Source organism: Podarcis tiliguerta (assembly GCF_965153285.1).
Source record: "Podarcis tiliguerta genome assembly, chromosome: 6".
In the NCBI taxonomy this organism is placed as follows: domain Eukaryota; kingdom Metazoa; phylum Chordata; class Lepidosauria; order Squamata; family Lacertidae; genus Podarcis; species Podarcis tiliguerta.
This window is the reverse complement of record NC_139539.1, coordinates 5,631,241-5,652,548: the sequence shown is the minus strand read 5'-3', so window position 1 is coordinate 5,652,548 and position 21,308 is coordinate 5,631,241. Positions and strand designations below refer to the sequence as shown.

Sequence of the window (21,308 nt, the reverse complement as noted above, 5' to 3'; positions counted from 1 at the left end):
ATGGCTACCTCTCTCTGGCAGAGCTGTTCAAATATCCCTTCTGATGAATGAAAGTTGCTCGCCCCAGCCTTTGCAGCTTCCGACTCCTGCTTTACCTAGAGTATTCATTCATTTGTGATGCAAATGGTCTCTGAAACGCCCTCTCTCTAGGGCAGCTTTTGCCAAGCTGGCTCGGCCTGATGGAAGCTTTAGTGCAGGGGTCGACAACCTAAGGCCCATGGGCCACAAGCGGGCCAGGGGGGTCATTTAACCAGCCCATGAGCTGTCCCTGAACTGAGACGCCCACTTGGCGAGTCCCCGCACGCTGTGCTAAACCAGCACGGTGCGGGGACTCACTTTCGTGGCGTTGGAAATCACGTCTGCGCAGACACCGGAAATCACATCTGTGCAGACGCAGATGCCGGAAATCGCGTCTGCACAGACGCAGACACCAGAAATCACGGGGGCACGCGATCCAGCCCATGGAGGGATCTCCGCTTGAGTGAACCGGCCCTGCCCAGGCAAGGTAAACCTTGCCGAAGCCTGTTTAGTGTGAAGCATCTGGGTGGTGCTAGCTTCACATAGGCTGACCCAGGGGCATGTTGGGATACTGCCAGGGAGCGAAAGTCCATCATGACTCCACGTCGTCTCCGGACGTCCATCGATCTCCCACAGACACGCAGTATCACCAATTAGCGACACGAGCTCCAGAAATAGCTTCTGACATTCCCGAGCCGATGCACGCTCTATCAGCAGATAATGCACAGCGAAAGATGCAGTCAGGAGAGCATTATTTACAAGTTTATTTAGCGTTGATCAGAACAAAGAAAAACATGACTGCCTGCTTCAGTGTTCCGGCACAGAGAGCGAAACGAAAACAAAGACACAACAGAAACATCCTGTGAAACAGGAAATACGCAGGCTGTGACACAAACATCCTGCTCCCTTTTAAGGTGGAAACGGAAATATCCTAACAGACTGATGCCAGCGTTGTCATAATTTTGGTGTCAGGTGGAACCTGTCCATTTATCCGGGCTTTTTGAGCGGGCAGGGAAGATTAGAAATTCCATTATGTCTGCAAATGGGGAGCTGTGATTGTAGCTCTGACTGTTCCCGCCGCCCGCCCGCCCGCCCACCCAAATGCTGTACCTGCTTTCATAAATTGTGGTTTTACTCTGCTGCAACCCACCCTGAGAGCATCCGATGATGCAGTGAGAGGGGGCCTAGAAACTACCTTATGCGTTTAAATGGTCTTTATCCTGCTCTTCCGCCAAAAAGAAACGGCTCCCAGGGCAGCTTAATGCAGATCAATACAAACAAGCCAAGTCCTTGCCTTCAGGCTTATAATAATAATTATTATTTTTCAAAAAACACGGCACACAAGGAAAATGGGTTGGGGAGGAGGAGGATAGAAGCAAACTCAGGTTGAACATCCTGGTTGCCAGCTCTTTAATGACCAGCTGGGGTGGATGAGTTCAAGGAGAGGTGCAGCCAAGAAGTTGGTGGTCTCTGCTGCAACAGAGTGCTTGCTTTGTTTGGTTTTTCCCCTGCTGTAACCTGATGTGAGAGCTGACAGCAGAAAGAGCTTTGTTTTCAGCAGAGCTGGTGATGTTACTGAGCTGGAAAGCTGCTGTCGGTGACCTTTCTGACCTAAAGCCTCTGCTTCTCCTGTTTTGTCAGCTGTGGGTTACCTTTTCCAGGTGACTCAACAAGCATCTGCCATAATTCTATTTGCTCAGATCCAAATTACTGATTTGGATACGGTATGATTCATATTTTTATAAATATTCCTCTCATGAAATGTTGAAACCTGTTCAGACTCTCCGCCTTACTATTTTTGAACCCTACTCTGAAGCGGATGTGCTGTTCCAAATATTTTTTTCCAGTAATTTGTACACGCATTCATGCTTACAACACAAAGAGCTTTTCTTGCCAGGCTTGGTTCTGCCGAGAGCCTCGTTTTTGTAGTATCGCAAGAAGCCCAAATTGAGTGACCTCCAGCTGGATTGCGAGAAGAGGGTGGGCCGCAAGGAGTTTGTTTTTTTTCTTCATCAATATTTCTCTCGAAACTGGCTGAGTAAGGTTTACCAGCAACGCTACACACCCTTCTTTATCTAATGAAAATTATGCATAGTTGAAAAGCAGAATTTTTTTGCGCCTGCCAAGTTTTGACTTTTTAAAGACCTTTGGAATTTATTTTTAGTAATGGAAGAGGTTGGTGGAGAGAACAAGAAAGTCATTGGTGAGATCAGGGCCCAGGAGAGGAATAGCTCTTGGCGATGGAAAGCGTTCTATATTTTTCCAAGAGAAGACGATGCAGGAATGTAATGTAAAAGTGCTGTCTAAAATGTATAAAATATTACTGGAATGGGAGACAAAGGATGAGCAAGTAAAATCCTTAGTGATACATTGAGCAAAAGATATTGGTCATAATATAGACATGGAGGCATGGGAGCGATTATGTGTAATATAAAATTTACAGCATGTTATCGTCTAAGAGAAAATTATATGAAAATGATATATCGTTGGTATCTAACACTGAATAAATAGGCAAAAATGTATAAATCTAAATCAAATACGTGCTGGAAATGTAAAGAGAAAGAAGGTTCTTTTTATCATATGTGGTGGTCTTGTAATAAGGTTAAAGCCTATTGGGAAATGATATATAATGAAATGAAAAGGATGTTTAAAATAACCTTTGTAAAAAAAACAAGAAGCTTTTCTTTTGGGAATTATAGGGACAGAACTACCTAAACTGTATAGATATTTATTCATATATGCATATATGCGACTACAGTGGCAAGAATGCTATTCGCCCAAAAAAGTCCCAGCAAAGGAAGAATGGATGCAGAAACTTATGGAATATGCAAAAATGGTGAAGCTTACTGGAAGAATAAGAAATCAGGATAACAATTTTTAAAATAAAAGAATAGAAATGGTTTGTTGAATATTGACAGATAAATTGTAAACAGATAAGAACATTGGCAGGATTATTGTAATAATTTGCAGTTTCATAAGAGTATATATTTAAAGTAGATAATTAAATGAGCAAATTAAATGAATTTGGATATGCAGAAGATATTAAAAAATAAATTTGAGCTGCAGAAGAGGGGGAAGGAAGTCAAGTTTTGAAATGTCAAAACGATGGTAAAATTTGTGAAATGTATAAACTTGAAAAGTATAAATAAAAAAATTAAAGAGAGAAGATTTTGCAGGGAGGACATGAGCCAGTTGGCCAGTAGCAGCTGATTGCAGCCAGTCAAGTGAGCATGTGGGTCTATTCGCCCCTCTAAATTACTAGAAGCCTGCAAGGCTCTCTGTGTGGCAGAAGGGAAATATATTTCCAGGCAATCTAGGCGCTTCCTTTCAAACATGCAAGGCCCTTTCCTAGATCCTTATGATTTATCACAGGGCATACCTTTGGCCCTCTAGATATTGCTGAACCACAACTCCCATTATCCCCAGCAGAGTGTTTGAAGACTGGGACATTCGCAGGGAAACCAAAATACTTGTTTACAAAGCCGTTGTACTACCAACCTTACTGTATGCTTGTGAAACATGGACCACTTATAAACGCCATCTCCAACTTCTCAAAAGATTCCACCAATGGTGTCTGAAAAATCTTACACATCACTTGGAAAGACAGGAGAACCAATATCAGTGCACTGGAAGAAGCAAAGATCACCAGTGTTGAAGCAATGATTCTTCAACATCAACTTCGTTGGACTGGTCATGTTGTGCGGATGCCTGATGATTGTCTCCCAAAGCAACTACTCTATTCTGAACTTTCAAATGGAAAGCGTAATGCTGGTGGTCAACAAAAGAGGTTTAAAGACTGTCTCAAGGCAAATCTTTAAAAATGTAGTATAAACACTGACAACTGGGAAACACTGACCTGTGAACTCTCCAGTTGGAGAATGTTGTTGTTTAGTTGTTTAGTCGTGTCCGACTCTTCGTGACCCCATGGACCACAGCACGCCAGGCACTTCTGTCTTCCACGGCCTCCCGCAGTTTGGTCAAAAACTCTTGGAGAATAGCCTTTACCAGTTGGAGAATAGCCTTTACCAGTTGGAGAATAGCCTTTACCAGTTGGAGAATAGCCTTTACCAAAGGTGTCATGGGCTTTGAAGACACTCGAACTCAGGACGCAAGGGAGAAATGTGCTAAGAGGAAGGCACGCTTGGCAAATCCACACCGTGATCAACTCCCACCTGGAAACCGATGTCCCCGCTGTGGAAGGACATGTGGGTCCAGAATTGGCCTCTGCAGTCACTTACGGACTCATTGTTAAAACCATGTTTAAGGAAGACAATCTTACTCGGCTAGGAGTGATCGTCAAAGAAGAAGATTGGAGTTGAAGTTCAGCAACAATCCCACCTCTGCTATATCCGAAGGGGCTGTGCACCTCTGGCAATGTTAACAGGCGTCACAACAGTTTTATGCACAATGCCTGAAGCACAGTATTTGGACTTCCAAAAAAGGCTTTTGACAGAGTTGCTCTTTAACTCCCAAATAAACCTTGCAGTCATGGAAAAGGTGGCCTTTTAATGAAATTGACAATTGGCAAAAGAACAGGAAGCAGAGAGTAGGAATAAATGGAGCGTTCTTGCCATGGAAGGTTTACAAAGAAGTGTCAAAAAGGAGAACTGAACCACCCCGAGACCTCCAGGTACAGGGCGGTATATAAATTCTATTATTATTATTATTATTATTATTATTAATTATTATTTGTACCCCGCCCTCTGAGTGGCTTCCAGATGAAAAATACATAAAAATGTCACACATTAAAAACTTCCCTGAAGGCTGCCTTCAGATGTCTTCTAAATGTCAGGTAGTTTTTTATCTCTGACCTCTGATGGGAGGGTGTTCCACAGGGTGGGTGCCACTACTGAGAAGGCCCTCTGCCTGGTTCCCTGTAACTTGGCTTCTTGCAATGAGGGAACTGCCAGAAGGCCCTCTGCGCTGGACCTCAGCATCCGGTATACCTGAAGTGAGGTATACCTGAAGGGAGGCCCTTTTGGGATTTAAAGGTCAGCACCAACACTTTGAATTGTGTTTGGAAATGTACTGGGAGCCAATGTAGGTCTTTCAAGACCGGTGTTATGTGGTTTCGGCGGCTGCCCCCAGTCACCAGTCTAGCTGCCACATTCTGGATTAGTTGTAGTTTCTGGGTCACCTTCAAAGGTAGCCCCACTTAGAGCACATTGCAGTAGTCCAAGCAGAAGATACCTAGAGCATGCACCACTCTGGTGAGACAGTCCGCAGGTAGGGAAGGTCTCAGCCTGCATACCAGATGGAGCTGGTAGACAGCTGCCCTGGATACAGAATTGATCTGCGCCTCCATGGACAGCTGTGAGTCCAAAATGACTCCCAGGCTGCGCACCTGGTCCTTCAGGGGCACAGTTACCCCATTCAGGATCAGGGAGTCCTCCACACCAGCCTGCCCCCTGTCCCCCAAGAACAGTACTTCTGTCTTGTCAGGATTCAGCCTCAATCCATTAGTCGCCATCCATCCTCCAACCCCCTCCAGGCACTCACACAAGACCTTCACTGGTTCTGATTTGAAAGAGAGGTAGAGCTGAGTATCATACGCATATTGATGGGCACCCAGTCCAAACCCCCTGATGATATCTCCCAGCGGCTTCATGTAGATGTTAAAAAGCATGGGGGAGAGGATGGAACCCTGAGGCACCCCACAAGTGAGGGTCCAGGGTTCTGAACACTCATCCCCCCCATCACCACTTTTTGAACACAGCCCAGGAGGAAGGAGCGGAACCACTGTATAACAGTGCCCCCAGCTCCCAGCCCCTCTAGACGGTCCAGAAGGATGTTATGGTTGATTGTATCAAAGGCCACTGAGAGATCCAGCAGAACTAGGAAACCTCTCACCTTTGTCCCTAGCCCGCTGGAGATCATCGACCAGTGCGACCAAGGCAGTTTCAGTCCCATGATGAGGCCTGAATCCCAATTGGAAGGGATCCAAATGGTCCGCATCCTCCATAATTCCATAACTATGTGAGTATTTGTCACTCAAAGTGGGGCAGAGGTTTTAAGTTCTTCCAGGATTCAGTTCTGGAATGCATGAAGCAGTGTCGCAAAGGAAATGTGTGTAAGCTGATTCACGGCTGAGCACAATCAACCTTGTACACAGAAATGATTAAAATGCAAGAGGAAGTAGAAACTTGTTAAACCCCATTCTGGGGTTTAAAAAGATAATGGTTTAATCACTTGTGTTAGTCATCACATTCATAGCTGTGAAGAGGGATGGGCCGGGAGACAGCAACTGCCCTGAGGCCATCAAACTTTAAGGAACGGAAATGAATTGGCGCTCAAGCCTGCTTTTGATCCAGCTCACTCGCATCTTGTGCTTTTCTTTCTTTTTTTGAAATCGTTTTTATTTGGTTTTACAAATGTAAATTTATAACAATACCAAATGCACATCCCTATATAGAGATTTCTCTGACTCAAGACTTCCCACCATCCCTTCCATGGGTCTTACTGTCAATATTTTCATCTGCATCTTACTTCCTAATCTATGTTTCGTATCTGTACATATTGCCCAAAGTGTTTGTTACATTACAAGCGACATTAAAATCCTGCAAATGTTTTCATCTGCTTACAGTGGTCTCTTAAATAAATTGTCATTTTCCCCCATTCTTTCTTAAAGTTTTTGTCTTCTTGGTTCCTGAGCTTTCTGGTCAGTTCTGCCATTTCAGCATAGTCCAACAGCTTAATTTGCCATTCTTCTCTGATAGGGACTCTTTCTTCTTTCCACCTTTGGGCTAGTAGCATCCGTGTTGTCGCGTACATGAAAAGTATTTTGTACTCCTAATAAAATTCCTAATAAAAAAGCTTCTGGTTTTTTAAAAAAAAACTTATTTTAAACATTTTTTTCAATTCATTATATATCATTTCCCAGTAGGCTTTTATTACCTTACATGACCACCACATATGATAGAAGGTATCTTATTTTTCTTTACATTTCCAGCAATCATTTGTACTTGCTTTATACATCTTTGCTAACTTACTGGGAGTCAAATACCGCCAGAACATCATTTTCATATAGCTTTATTTCACCGTACAACATGCCAAGAATTTCAAGTCTGTTTTCCATAACCTTTCCCATTCTGAAAGTTGAATGTTATGCCCCAAATCCCTTGCCCAGTGTATCATTACCGATTTAACCTGTTCATCTTTGGTATACTATTCCATGAGGAATTTCTACATTTTTGACAGTAATTTTTTTTACTAAAACCTTTCTTTTGGTCTGTCTTGAAACTGAAGGCATCTTGCGATTACAGTCATATCTCGTTACGTCAGTCTCCGGTTGTGTTTTTTCAGGATACGAACACATCCTGCGCCATTGGCGCAGAAGCACTCTGCGCATGTTATGCATGTGCTGAAGCGGTGCTCTAGTTGTGGACTTTTCGGGGTGCGAACGACACCCTGGAACGGTAACTAGAGGTACCACTGTATTTAACTTTCATGGTCACAGCTTTGCATGGGTTGGTAGAATAAATATATAAATGGAGACCAGTGGAAAGCCACTCTGCATTTATTTATTTCCACCCACTCACCGGCACAAAGCTGCGATGGTGGGCTTCCCTGACTTTTGGAAGGTGGTACGAGGGCTCTGCGGGCATTACAGACCCTCCTGCCTCTTTGCCAAAGCCAGGCAAGCAGCCCTCCACATTGCAGGTTTGGGACGGGGGCGGGGAGCTGTTCCTGACCTTATCCAGCTGTTCCTTTAAAAATAAATAAATCCACCACAACTTCCCATTCTCATGGCTATTCTTGGATTGAACTGTCTTAACGTTCCAAAGTCACACCTAACCACGCATTACGGATCACTAATTGCAAGTTGCCCCTTGTTTCTTTGTTCTACCAAGCTATAAAATGTTTTAGTTACTCAATGAAGTCTTTAAACAAAAATAAAACTAACCATAACAATGGACTGATAACCCACTGTGTCCCTACAGAACGCTGATGGCAGTGAAACCGAAAGAGGTGGTGGTGGGGAAACTAGACTTCATCCAGATTGTGCAAGTTTTATCAGCTAAAATCTATGACTAACAGCACCTGAAGCACAGAACATTGAACATTAGAGTTGGCATATGACACCACCATAATGGGTTTAATAACAGGTGGAGATGAATCAGCGTATAGAAGGGAGGTCCAAAAAATATCTCCATGGACCCCTGGAACCCAAGGCCCTCCTGTAAAATGTGAGTTACCTGGAATCAACTCTGGCTGTGAGAAGCAAGAAACGGGGAAGGAGAGAGCTGGATCGCCGCCACCCAGAGATCTTTTGAGCCTCCAGGAAAAGGGTGGAGTTGCTGGAGAAGGTAAGCAGACGTTGGCACAAAGCACGCACCGCAGGCGCCTGGGGTGAAGGAAGGGTGCGTTGCTGGAAGGGGGCAAATGAATCACCTGCTGATCTGTGAGCAAGCGGAATAAGTGGATGGGAGGTGTGGGAGGGAAATGAATGAGCCCCCAACATGCCTGGAAAGCATCCCGGTGTGCTTCTAATCCCCTGCTTGCATCATTAACATAGCTGTCAAGCGTCCCTTATTTGGCGGGACAGTCCCTTATCCCAGCGGCATGTCCCGCTGCTGTCCCTTATTGATGATGTCCCTTAAATAAGCTACTGAAGGTAATGGGGCCCTTTCTATGTCCAGCTGTCCTTTGTCAATAACAAATTGTTGCTGAATATGTGCTATATGGTAATTTATGGACCTAATAGGTATCTAAAGCCATTTGCACGCAACAAAATATGTATTTTATCAAAGTCATTGTTGATCCCTTATTTTGGCTGCTGATCCCTTATTTTCGAGGCTGCTGGCCCCTTATTTTCAAATCTGTAAGTTGACAGCTATGATCATTAATTTGGGGAGACAGCTGATCATCTCCTTTGGCTGCCTGCCTGGCTGATCATAAGCAGTCCTGAGCCTCGAATCAGATCTACATACACCCACTAGGAGATGGGAGACTTTCACTTTCTTCAGGTGGCCTGCCCAAGTCCTGATAAACAGGTGGAACATGTGCGTACTTTCCATCCCACGCTGTCGGTCCTGAATTCAAGGAAACTGAGCAGGGTTTGTTTACACTGCTAAGGCGCTTTTCGTTTCATTTTCTAGTCCACAAATAGGTCTTTGTAGGTGTGGATCAGAGCAATATGTATCTTAAGAAATTCCCCTCCTGGCTCACACCACGGATCTGATTTCACCCAGACCAGTCATGTGCCAATGAGTTGCTCACCATGAATTCCTCGCGGCGGCACTGCCCCTCAAGATAGTTATTTACCTAATAGCTCCTGTTATGAGTGTACAAAATCTCCTTTTAAAGCCATAAAAAATTTCATACTCTACAAGATTTCTCTGATGAAAATCTGGTCATTGTTAATAATAGAAAGAAAGAAAGAAAGAAAGAAAGAAAGAAAGAAAGAAAGAAAGAAAGAAAGAAAGAAAGAAAGAAAGTAAGTGTTTGGTCTATTAGTGAATTCTTACTTGGGTAGATTAGCTCATTGCTACATGGAACACATGGTTTGTATACAGGAGATTTGGTATTGTGTGGTGAGTTCCCACCTCCCCCCATAGAAATAAAGACACAGGACACAAGAATTCGAGTTAATGGGTCAAATTAGGCCACAACTTTATTGATTACAGGAATTGAGCGGTATTGGCTTAGGCATTGGTCCTACAACTAACCGGCCTGGCCGGTGAGGGTTAACCACCAGTGGGAGGAGTCCTGCTGAGGCACGTCAACCGGGACCTCCCCCGGGGTCACCGCGTGGGGGTGTGCCGTGGGCCCACACCTCCGTAGGCTGTGGGTCAGCTGCGGCGCAGGAAAGAGGGAGGTCCTCGGCCGCGCCAGACCTAAGTAGGCGAGGCCACGCCCCTGCGCCCGCTAATTGGCTGGCACAGGGTATGACGCGGCCGAGGATTCCCTGCTATCGCGTGGGGTTGGAGCCAGCCCCCGTGAGTGTGGGGAGGGGCGTGAAGCCCGCAACCCCACCTCCTCCCTAGCTCGGAAGTGGATTTCTCAATCCATTTCCTGCCGTGGAAGCCAAATAGAGTAGACCAACCATCCGAAGCCATGGATGGATGTCCTCATGACTCAGTTGATAATTAATAGTGATCTGATGAATCAAGCCAGTAATTCATTGAAATGCAAGGCAGGTTGCAAGAAAGGGCACCTTTTATTTTACTATTATTTTATTATTATCATTATTATTTATTTAATTTATACACCGCCCTATACCTGGAGGTCTCAGGGCAGTTCACAGAACAAAATCAAACTATAAAACCACAAAATACATCATCAAAATGAAAACAACTACCCAATAACACCCCCCCCCCCAAAAAAACCCCACACTTTAAAAGGGCATAGGATTTTACTAGGTTTATATTTCCCGAAGGCACAAAAGGAAGCATTACATTCCTTCCTTCTAGTTAACTGAGTCATCTCAGGAACTTCCACTCTCCTGTTTAATATATTATCCAGGCGGACCTATTTAACTAGGAGGGGAAAGCTTTCTAACAGTGAAACTGCTATACAAAAGCAAGGAAGTTGTTTCTGTTTGGGCGGGAGACTCTCAGGGTTTGCAGAAGTGTGTAGCTGTTCCTTTAAAAATAAATAAATCCACCACAACTTCCCATTCTCATGGCTATTCTTGGATTGAACCGTCTTACGTTCCAAAGTCACATCTAACCATGCTTTATGGAGCAATAATGGCAAGTTGCCCCTTGTTTCTTTGTTCTACCATGCTATAAAATGTTTTAGTTACTCAATGAAGTAGAACAGAAATAAGATTAACCATAACAATGGACTGATAACCCCCTGTGTCCCTACAGAATGCTGATGGCAGTGAAACCGAAAGAGGTGGTGGTGGGGAAACTAGACTTCATCCAGATTGTGAAAGTTTTATCAGGTAAAATCTATGACTCACAGCACCTGAAGCACAGAACATTGAACATTAGAGTTGGCAGATGACACCACCATAATGGGTTTCATAACAGGTGGAGATGAATCAGCGTATAGAGGGGAGGTCCAAAAAATATCTCCATGGTGCCTAGGGAACAACTTGCACCTTAATATCAGCAAGACAAAGGAGATGGTGTTGGACTTTCGGAGGAAGAGAGGAGAACTAGCCCTGCTGTACATCGGAGAGGGCTGTGTGGAGAGCGTCTCTTCCTTTAAATTCCTAGGAGTTTATCTCAGTGAAGACCTTACTTGGAAAATCAATACAACCCAGGTGGTTAAGAAAGCCCAGCAGAGACTCCATCTCCTCAGAGTATTGCGGAAGAACGATGTCAATCAACATTTGATGATTTCCCTCTACCGGTCCACAATAGAAAGTGTCCTTTCATACTGCATCAGTGTGGTACGCTGGTTTGACATCAACTGATAGGAAGTGCCTACAGAGGGTGGTGAATACAGCACAAGATATTATGGGCTGTCCCGTGAATCCGCTGGATGAAATAGCGGAAGAACGTTGCCTCAGGAGAGTGAGGAAAATTCTCAGGGATGATTCACACCTGGCCAGCACTTTCTTGATCTCCTGCCCTCGGGCAGAAGATATAGAAGCATGATTAGTCGCACCAACAGGGTAAAGAACAGCTTCTATCCGTGAGCTGTTAGGCTGCTGAATGAAAAGATAACAACAGGGCAACTGACTTTTGGGTTTGGTGGGTGTGGTTCAGTAAACGAGGGGAATTAAGACTAAGAGAGCTAAGTGGGGGGTCCTCATGTAATCTCACTGTATACAAGTTGTACAAGTGACAATAAAGTATTTCAATCTGAAGCACAGAACAATGAACACTAGTGTATCAGTTGAAAACAACCCCCTGAGGCTGCCGTACCTTGCTGTCTGAGTCTTTGAGGGCATGGGGCAGTGCTTTATTTTTCTTTTAAAAATGTTTAGGGGTACTCTCATTTTCCTACTCCTATTGAAATACTGCCCTTCAAGGAGGCCAAACTTAGATTCACAAAATGTTTAGGGGTATGCGTACGTGTGTGTTGCAAGCTTGTGGCTTGCATATTCCTGGAAATGAATTGTTTCAGTGCCAGGTGTCTTCGTATCTTATCTCAAAACACGTAGGAGTAAATTCACCTGGGGCTTGGCAGGGCTCGCTTCTGTGTAAAATATGCGTTATATCATCTGGTGCCGTTGCTCACCAGGTGATATCTGATGCGCCCATTATGATAAGTATCTGTCTAGCAAGCTCCGCTCCGCTTACAGTTACAGAAAATGAAACTGTACATAAAGCTTGCTTTTATATAGCTGTTTTTTACTACGTCAGCTTCAGTCAGCTGAGCCATTGATGGATGAGACTGGTGGGAGTTGTAGTTTAAAGAGGTGGAGGGCGCCAGGTAGGGGAACGTTGGTCTAAGGCGGACCCCATATAGAAGCAAGTTTTTGGGACAGCTTCCTTTTTTGTTGCTACAGAAAGGATGTTAGGAAGAGTAAGCCGCAAACTATTCTGGAATACCTGATTTATTTCTCTGAAAGTTTTGTACACTGTGTCCCATTACAAAGTGACCACAGAGAGGTTTCGATGTCTCATCAACAATCTGTTTAAATAAGAAGAAGCAAATTTCATGTTTCATGTAGTTTATAAATGTTTGGGCCATAGGTCATTCACATATAAGATAAGTATGGTACAGAACCCAACAGTTAAAAATACTCCATAAAATCACACTGCTGCCTAGTCTTTAAAATACTACGTAAATCACATGATGGTGGTAATTTTATTAATTATACCCTGCCCATCTGGCTGGATTTCCCCTTCCACATATATAGAACTTACATATTGAAAAGGTAAGATTTAATACAGATAAAAAACATCAATTATTCATAGATATTGTTGTTGTTTAGTGGTTTAGTCGTGTCCGACTCTTCGTGACCCCCTGGACCAGAGCACGCCAGGCACTTCTGTCTTCCACTGCCTCCCGCAGTTTGGTCAAACTCATGCTGGTAGCTTCACGAACACTATCCAACCATCTCGTCCTCCATCGTCCCCTTCTCCTTGTGCCCTCCATCTTTCCCAACACCAGGGTCTTTTCCAGGGAGTCTTCTCTTCTCATGAGGTGGCCAAAGTCTTAGAGCCTCAGCATCAGGATCTGTCCTTCCAGTGAGCACTCAGGGCTGATTTCCTTCAGAATGGATAGGTTGGATCTTCTTGCAGTCCATGGGACTGTCAAGAGTCTCCTCCAGCACCAGAATTCAAAAGCATCAATTCTTCGTCGATCAGACTTCTTTACGGTCCAGCTCTCACTTCCATACATCACTACTGGGAAAACCATAGCTTTTACTATACGGACCTTTGTTGGCAAGGTGATGTCTCTACTTTTTAAGTATTCAAAGATACTATGGTTAAATAAGTTGTTGACTGCTATCTGCTTAATAACTCTTGCCTGGATTTTCTTTGTTGCTAGTGAGAAAGAGAGAATTTGACCAGTAAAAAACAAACACAGAGATGAGTCTTCTTCTTCGTATACCACCATAGAAACCAGCCTGTTTACTTCCATGGGATCTATACTGCAAACTCAAAGTAGGATAAGGCAAGCTCTTCAGATCTTGCAAATAAGTCATTGTGTGATTCAGAGCAAACTCGAAGAGAACAGGGTCCAAATGATGATTGCCTGCTTCCTAGAGCAAATAATTAGACTAAGATGAAGAGATGGGCCCTGAGGATGGGGAAATGTCCTCTCTCTGATCTTTCCTAAACAGCCTCAACCCAATATATCTGAAGGAGCATCTCCATCACCATCGTTCTGCCCGGACACAGAGGTCCAGCTCCGAGGGCCTTCTGGCGGTTCCCTCCCTGTGAGAAGCCAAGTTACAGGGAACCAGGCAGAGGGCCTTTTTGGTAGTGGCACCTGCCCTGTGGAATGCCCTCCCTCCAGATGTCAAGGAAATAAACAACTATCTGACTTTTAGAAGACATCTGAAGGCAGCCCTGTTCATTGCTTTATTGTATTTTTAATATTTTGTTGGAAGCCACCCACAGTGGCTGGGGAAACCTAGCCAGATGGGAGGGCTAAAAATACAATTATTATTATTATTATTTTCCTGCCCCTGTTGCCTGAGTTGATGATACATCATGAGTGGTTTCTGAGGAGCTTCTGTGGGGTCCGGCTGGCGTGACTAAAAGCTCAGTCATAGCATAGGCAGCTCATTGTTCCCTGGAAGGTACCCTGGAGAGGTCTGCGTTGTGCTAACCATTGGAGGGGGCAGGGAAAGGATGGATGGATTATATTTCTGTGCCGGCCTAAGACATTTTGGTACCTGAGGTGAACCACGGCCTCCCCACCTGTTTAGTGAGATTGAGGTGATGATGCGGGGGGGGGGGGGGAGTACAGAACCAGACTTCTAAATGCAATTCCAATACAGACCGCTCTGTAGTCCCCACACAGAAGCTCAGAAAATTCAAGTTGTGGTGCTTTGTGCCCCCTGGAACTCTCAAGAAGTCACACACTTCCAACATTCCTGTTTCAGTGCTAAGGATCATTGTTTGAGCTCTGCGTTGCCCCCATTCCGCCTGCCCAATGAACACAGCAACGCATTGAAATCTATCAGGTTCAAATCCCAGTTTCACCATAAACCTCGCATGACCATCTTGAGACAATTACAAGATTGTTGTGAGGAGAAAAACGTGCGAGGGAAGGGATCATGTACAACACCTTCAGCAGCTACAGTAAATGGAAATAAAATTTTAGCTGTAGGCTGCCTTGAGTTCCTGTCAGGGAAAATGGTGGGATATCATTCATTCACTCATTCATTCAATCAATCAGAGAAAACGGTGGGATATCATTCATTCAGGGAAAACGGTGGGATATCATTCATTCATTCATTCATTCAGAGAAAACGGTGGGATATCATTCATTCAGGGAAAACGATGGGATATAATTCATTCATTCAGGGAAAAAGGTGGGATATCATTCATTCATTCATTCATTTAGGGAAAACGGTGGGATATCATTCATTCATTCATTCATTCATTCATTCATTTGATTTCTATTCATTCAAAGCACTTTGGCCCTCCTTACTTTCAGCTCCCCAAAACTCCAAACTTTGTAACTTGCCTCATAAGGGTGTTGTTCTGACTGCCTTGATCCATTTGGTTGCCCTTTTCTGAACCTTTCCCAGCTCTGTGGTATCCTGTTCAAGGTGATGTGACCAGAAGTGTGGTTGTGTGAGAGATGTGCACAAAGGCATTGTGACACACTGACCCTTTCATTTTCACCGTTGGCAGCCTCCCTGCCCCCAGGAGCCACACACTGGGTCAACATCTTCAGGGAGTCATCAACCACAACCTCAAGTTCCCTCAGGAGTCCATGATTGCTGTGAGAGCCATGATGCTTTCTAAATCCAACGTCAGCAGTTCAAATGTAGACTCGGGGTCATGCCCTAGACCTGACGTTCTCGACCAGGCAGAGAGATGATGGGGAAATTCTTGAGAATTCATTCGTCATGGGTGGATCAGTTTATGCCCTTTGTGAGTAGACGGATTCTGAATGGCTCTGAGGGGGTTTCCATTCCACATGACTGGTGCTCCTGCTGAAACCCTGTGGAGCACTGAGTTTGACCCAGACACTGGACTCTATCACTTCCAACATCCTCCCACTGATTCCAGCTCTGCCAGACCATTCATACACCAGGGAGCTGGGGTTTATGGCACCGCAATAGGGAAACAAAGGCAGATGTGGGCTACATCTGACTGAATGCAAGTCAGGTCCCCCTCTAGGGCCCACCATGGGGTGGTAATGGTGGGGAAGCTCAGTTCCAGACATTCTTATTTCATTGTGGTTTCTGATCTAGAAACAAAATAGCATTGGTCACCTCGATGGGTGACTTGTACAAGAGTGATGCAGCTTAAAGCCTTTACAAATGTTTCAGGACCCCGGAGAGCTCCGAGTGAAGCAAGGCCTGGAGACCAAATGAGGTCTCTTATTCTCAGTCCAGACTTTCCTTCCTAGGGCCCACCCTCTCTCCAGAGATGGTTAAAGGACTGGTCATCTGGCTCAAAACCCAGCTCCTCATCTCTCCAATTCAATCTGATTCATTGCCTGGACAAACGATCCAGTGTCGAGGAGCGTTCACCCCGAGATGAGTTGTGGGCTCTAGGGATGCCTTTTCAAAACTGTCTTGGTGGGCAGGATCTGGCTAGACCCAGGGGTGGCCTTCCGTAATCTTCACTCCTGATCCAGGTCAGAGCTCAAACTGCTGCCCAGGAGAGGAGGAAGGAGGAGGAGGAGGAGGAGAGTAGTTTGGATTTGATATCCCACTTTATCGCTACCCGAAGGAGTCTCAAAGTGGCTAACATTCTCCTTTCCCTTCCTCCCCCACAACAAACACTCTGTGAGGTGAGTGGGGCTGAGAGACTTCAAAGAAGTGTAACTAGTCCAAGGTCACTCAGCAGCCGCATGTGGAGGAGTGGAGACACGAACCCGGTTCACCAGATTACGAGTCTACCGCTCTTAACCACTACACCACACTGGAATCAAGACATGCAAAGTCATGGGTAGCCAATGTGATGCCCTCCAGATGTTGATGGTTAAACTTGATGACCCTTGGGGCCCCATTCCAACTCTACAATTCTATGAATCCTCATTATCCCTGACCATTGAGAACACTGCCTGGGTCTGAAGGAGGCAGAAGGCTTCTGAACCCTGGTTGCTGGAGACCTCAAGAGAGAAGGATGCTGTTGTGCTTCGATTCTGCTTGTTGGCTTCTTTTAGGTCTATTGGGGACCACTGTGAGAACAGGATGTTCTAAATGGATGACTAAATGGGAATGACTAAACAGGATGACTAAATGGGAGCCTTTGGGCTGATGCTGCAGGTTTCTCCTTATGTTCTTATTATGGGCTGCCTAGGAACATAAGAAGCTGCCTTATATTGATCCAGCTGAACAAAATAACACAACACAGTGGCCAGTAACAATGGCACTAAACTACAGTATCATATGAGCACTGACCCAGAGCGTATTTTCTACATTATTTATATTTACTTACATGTAAGATTTCCTTGTTAAGAAATAGAACTGCATCCTTCTCATATTAATTCTTACAAGTCTGGCTGATGAAGAATTGATCAAGATCGGCTGATGAAGCATTGAACGAAACAGATTGGTTATTCGGAAACTCTGTTCCGACGATATTTGGTGACAGATTATGTATATATATCGAACTTTTGAATTATTCTACCACAACTGGTGAAGAAGATTTAGAGACTTTGGTTGTAATTTCTGATGATTTGTATTAGTCTATAAATAGTGTTTAGTGCCATTGTTATTGGCCACCGTGTTGTGTTATTTTGTTCAGCTTGTCTATATTGCAACACAGGGGTCTGTTTACGGATTATATTGAGCCAGAACATTGATCAGTTTAGTGCAGGATTGTCTACACTGACTAGCAAATGCTCCTGAGGGTTTCAGCCCTCACCTAAGTATTAGATCTTCATCCAAGATGTCATTCTAGACATCCTCATCTTCTGAGGTAAGGCAACTGGGGAGAGGTCCTTTTCCACTTGTGGAACCCCTTATGTGAAATGCTCTGCCCCAAGAGAAGCCCACCTCTCTCACTGCTACATTTTATGCACAAAAGCAAAAACCTTATTTAATGTCCTGATTTTGATTATTTTTAAAAAGAGCACATCTGGTTTTCCTTCTTGGCTGCAAACTTAATATTTTTTCCTCCTGCTATTTTACTCATCTGCCTTGACATGTGCTGACTCATCTCCCCTCCCGTTCCTATTTTATGCTGTTTTGGGATTCATCATAACAAATCTCAATTTATGTTTGCATTTATAAATTTATATATTTTTAAGAAGAAAAATGTGTTCACGGCTTCAGAAACATTTGAAGTCCAAATGACTGCCAGGAATCCTTTAAATAGCTTTAGTAAATTACCGTAGTCATTCTCCTTGGTCAAGTGCTGTCAGGAATGGGTGTCCAGGGCAGGTCAGCAATAAATCACATGGAGTAAGTGAAGTTGACTCTTTATTAGAAGAAACAAGGTCTGCTCTGGAGTGCCAGGTCTAGTGAGTGCAGCAACTCTTCTTGGTAGATCTTGCCCCTATGAGGCAATTGTGGAGGCTGAAGGAGGTCCCTACTTCCTACAGCTGCCTAAGTTGCTGTCATGGTCTGGTTCACAGGCGATTGAAGTCCCGGCAGGGGACATCAGGACCGGGGGCAATATGGTGGGGTAAGAGCAGGAACGGGGGTCCAGAAGCCAGGAGTCAGGAAGCCGAGGGTCAGGAAGCCAGAAGTCACGGAGTCAGGGGTCCGAAGATCAGGAAGCAAGGAGACAAGAAGTCAAGGGTCTGAGGATCAAGAAGCAGGGAGTCAAGAAGACAAGGTTCAAGGATCAGGAAGCAAGAAGCCAAACGCAGCAAGGCAGGAAGCGTGTTGTGGTGGCAAAGAGCCGACAGGAAATGCTGACCTTATATCCCTTCCAAGCTCTTGCCACCAGGTGCTGTGGGTTACCAATCAACCTCACCTGTGAGGCTGTGCCTTGCCTCTTCAGAAAAAACTTAGTCCTGCAAAGTCCTATTGGTCACAGGGCCTGGCTCCTGCGCGCACACCTGACAGTTGCCTCCTCTCCCAGGTCCTTTCTGTGGGAATGTTATGGGAGGCAGGAGGGGATATATTGTTTAATGATATCCTTCCTAACTTGCATTAGCAAGTTCTACGTCTTAGCAGAGTTTAAACATTCCCCTTTAAACGCACAGCGGTTTGCTTGTTCTTCTGAAGCTATCTATATAAGATTCCTGGTAAGATCCCTTCTTCTTCTCCTAAAAAGAATATACACGACAATCTTACTAAAGTGAAGACAGAAGTAGTTTACTCACATTCATTCAGTTCACAGTTAGATCCCTGAAGGCAGACTTAGGTTACAAAAGTATATATACATGTGGAACTATCCCATAAGGGAGTTAGTCCCAAGTGACTGCAGACAGGCAGTCACTTCTGCTCACACATAATGGAGAAGAAAGGAGCAAAAGAAGATGGTGTGCTCCTCTTCCCCAGATTAGGCCACACCCCCCTCTAGTCACATGCAGAGGAAGTTTCTCCCAGCTCCGGAGGAAACAGGAAGTTTTCTCCTGGCTGGTACAAAGCATCTCCTTGCATGTCCATTCTAGGAATATTGTTCTTGACTGCTATGTGTTTCACATCCCACACTTTCCAAGCAATCTGAGACTCTGCGGCCACACCTGCCTTTGCTCCTCCCTCTTCATACCTCTGTGAGACCAGGGGTAGGGGAGCTTGTCACAGCAGGATGGGGAGACACCCTGGCTTCTTCACCAGTTTGACTCATCTCAGCTTCTTGGCCTCCCTCCTCTCCTGCTTCAGATTCTGGTTCTGGTTCTGGTCTTCTCTCTGCCACAGACTCTCCCTGCTCACTAAACCCTGTTGCCTCTTCTGCTTCTGACACTGCCTCCTCCCAGTCTGCTCCCTCTTCTCCCTCTGACCACTCATCGTCGCCCCACCGCCAAACCCCTGGCTCTGAGCCTTCGCCCCTTGGGGGTTCCCCGGCTGCTTCCTTCCACCATTCCTCTGAGTCCAGCCAGTCCAGGAGACCTGCTGAGATTCTCCTTTTGATAGCCTGTCTCTTACTGGCACTGCCTGTTTGTGGAAACCTTCACAATTTCCTGCATCACAAATACTAGTTGTGTCACCACAATGAAGTACTTCAAATCGCATCAAGTGTTTTAAATAAAAAACAACTTCCTTAACTGCATAACAGTTTCCTGCCTCATTTTTGAGTAGTTTCAAAACCACAAAGCATGCATCCCAGTTATATTAACTGAGCACTCATTGTTCCACTTTCTGTAGAATGTGCAGCTCTTGTCTTAGCAAAAACGAATTTTCTCAGAGTTGCAGCAATAAAAGTCAGGAAGAGGTGAACATCTAGCGGGAAATGTAAATGGAGGCAAATTGTTGTGGCGTCCCAGAAAAACTTCCTGTTATAATAAACTCAGCCAATGAAGAGTACCAAGTTAGGGATCAAGATGGTATCCAACTAAATCATTGCATCAGCGCAAAGATTTCTGCTCCCCACACCCCACACCTCCTGCTGCATACCCCTAAATCTGCTCTGGGGTTTCTTCTAAACCTCCAGAGTATATTTGCAAAAGGCGGTGCCCAGAACTAGACACTCCAGGTGGGAGCTGGCCAAGGCAGAATAAAACAGTACCTTTACTTCCCTTGATCTGGACACTAGATTTCTGTTGCTGCAGCCAAGAATTGCATTCGCTTCTTTTTTAATTTCCTGCTGCCGCCACATCATGCTAAGCTTGTGGTCTACTAAGACCCCTAGATCCTTTTCATGTGTACTGCAGAACCTTAAATATCCATCACTATCCTTCTTAACACTAGGGACACGGGTGGCGCTGTGGTCTAAACCACTGAGCCTCTTGGGCTTGCCGATCAGAAGGTCGGAGGTTCGAATCCCCACGACAAGGTGAACTCCCATTACTCGGTCCCAGCTCCTGCCAACCTAGCAGTTCAAAAGCACGCCAAAAAGTGCAAGTAGATAAATAGGTACCACTCCGGAGGGAAGGCAAATGGCATTTCTGTGCACTGCTCTGGTTTCAGTATTCTGTTGCACAAGCGCCACAATCCCAAAGTCATCTGTGACTGGACTTAACTGTCAGGAGTCCTTTACCTTTACCTTTATCCTTCTTAAACTGTGGTGCCTAGCTGTGGTTTGTTTTGTTGTGGTGAACATATTGCTGAAGCAGAGTGCCTGGGGCAACCCAGTCAGATGGGTGGCATACAAATAATAATAATAATAATAATAATAATAATAATAATAATTGTTGTTGTTGTTGTTGTTGTTGTTGTTGTTTAGTCGTGTCCGCCTCTTCGTGGCCCCCTGGACCAGAGCACGCCAGGCTCTCCTGTCTTCCACTGCCTCCCGCAGTTTGGTCAAACTCATGCCGGTCGCTTCGAGAACACTGTCTAACCATCTCGTCCTCCGTCATCCCCTTCTCCTTGTGCCCTCCATCTTCCCCAACATCAGGGTCTTTTCCAGGGAGTCTTCTCTTCTCATGAGGTGGCCAAAGTATTGGAGCCTCAGCTTCAGGATCTGTGAACACTCAGGGCTGATTTCCTTAAGAATGGAGAGGTTTGATCTTCTTGCAGTCCACAGGACTCTCAAGAGTCTCCTCCAGCACCATAATTCAAAAGCATCAATTCTTCGGCAATCAGCCTTCTTTATGGTCCAATAATAATAATTACCAGGTATAATACTACTACTACTACTAATAATAATAATAATAATAGCTGGTTCCCTGCACCGTTCGCACAAGATGCCCTGCCG

At 44.9% G+C, this 21,308-nt stretch overlaps 2 long non-coding RNA genes across 2 annotated transcripts; one reads left to right on the top strand and one right to left on the bottom strand.

The window, feature by feature from the left end:
* Positions 1-128: 128 nt before the first annotated feature.
* LOC310680747 lies at positions 129-4,650 on the bottom strand. Its single transcript, XR_014512903.1, has 3 exons — positions 4,045-4,650; positions 955-4,002; positions 129-511 (listed from the first exon to the last, which is right to left on the bottom strand). It is a non-coding gene; the product is annotated as an uncharacterized lncRNA (long non-coding RNA).
* A 13,181-nt stretch (positions 4,651-17,831) lies between these two features.
* Positions 17,832-19,727, top strand: LOC310680781. The gene is made up of 2 exons (XR_014512939.1): positions 17,832-18,236; positions 18,275-19,727. It is a non-coding gene; the product is annotated as an uncharacterized lncRNA (long non-coding RNA).
* The last annotated feature ends 1,581 nt before the right edge of the window (positions 19,728-21,308 follow it).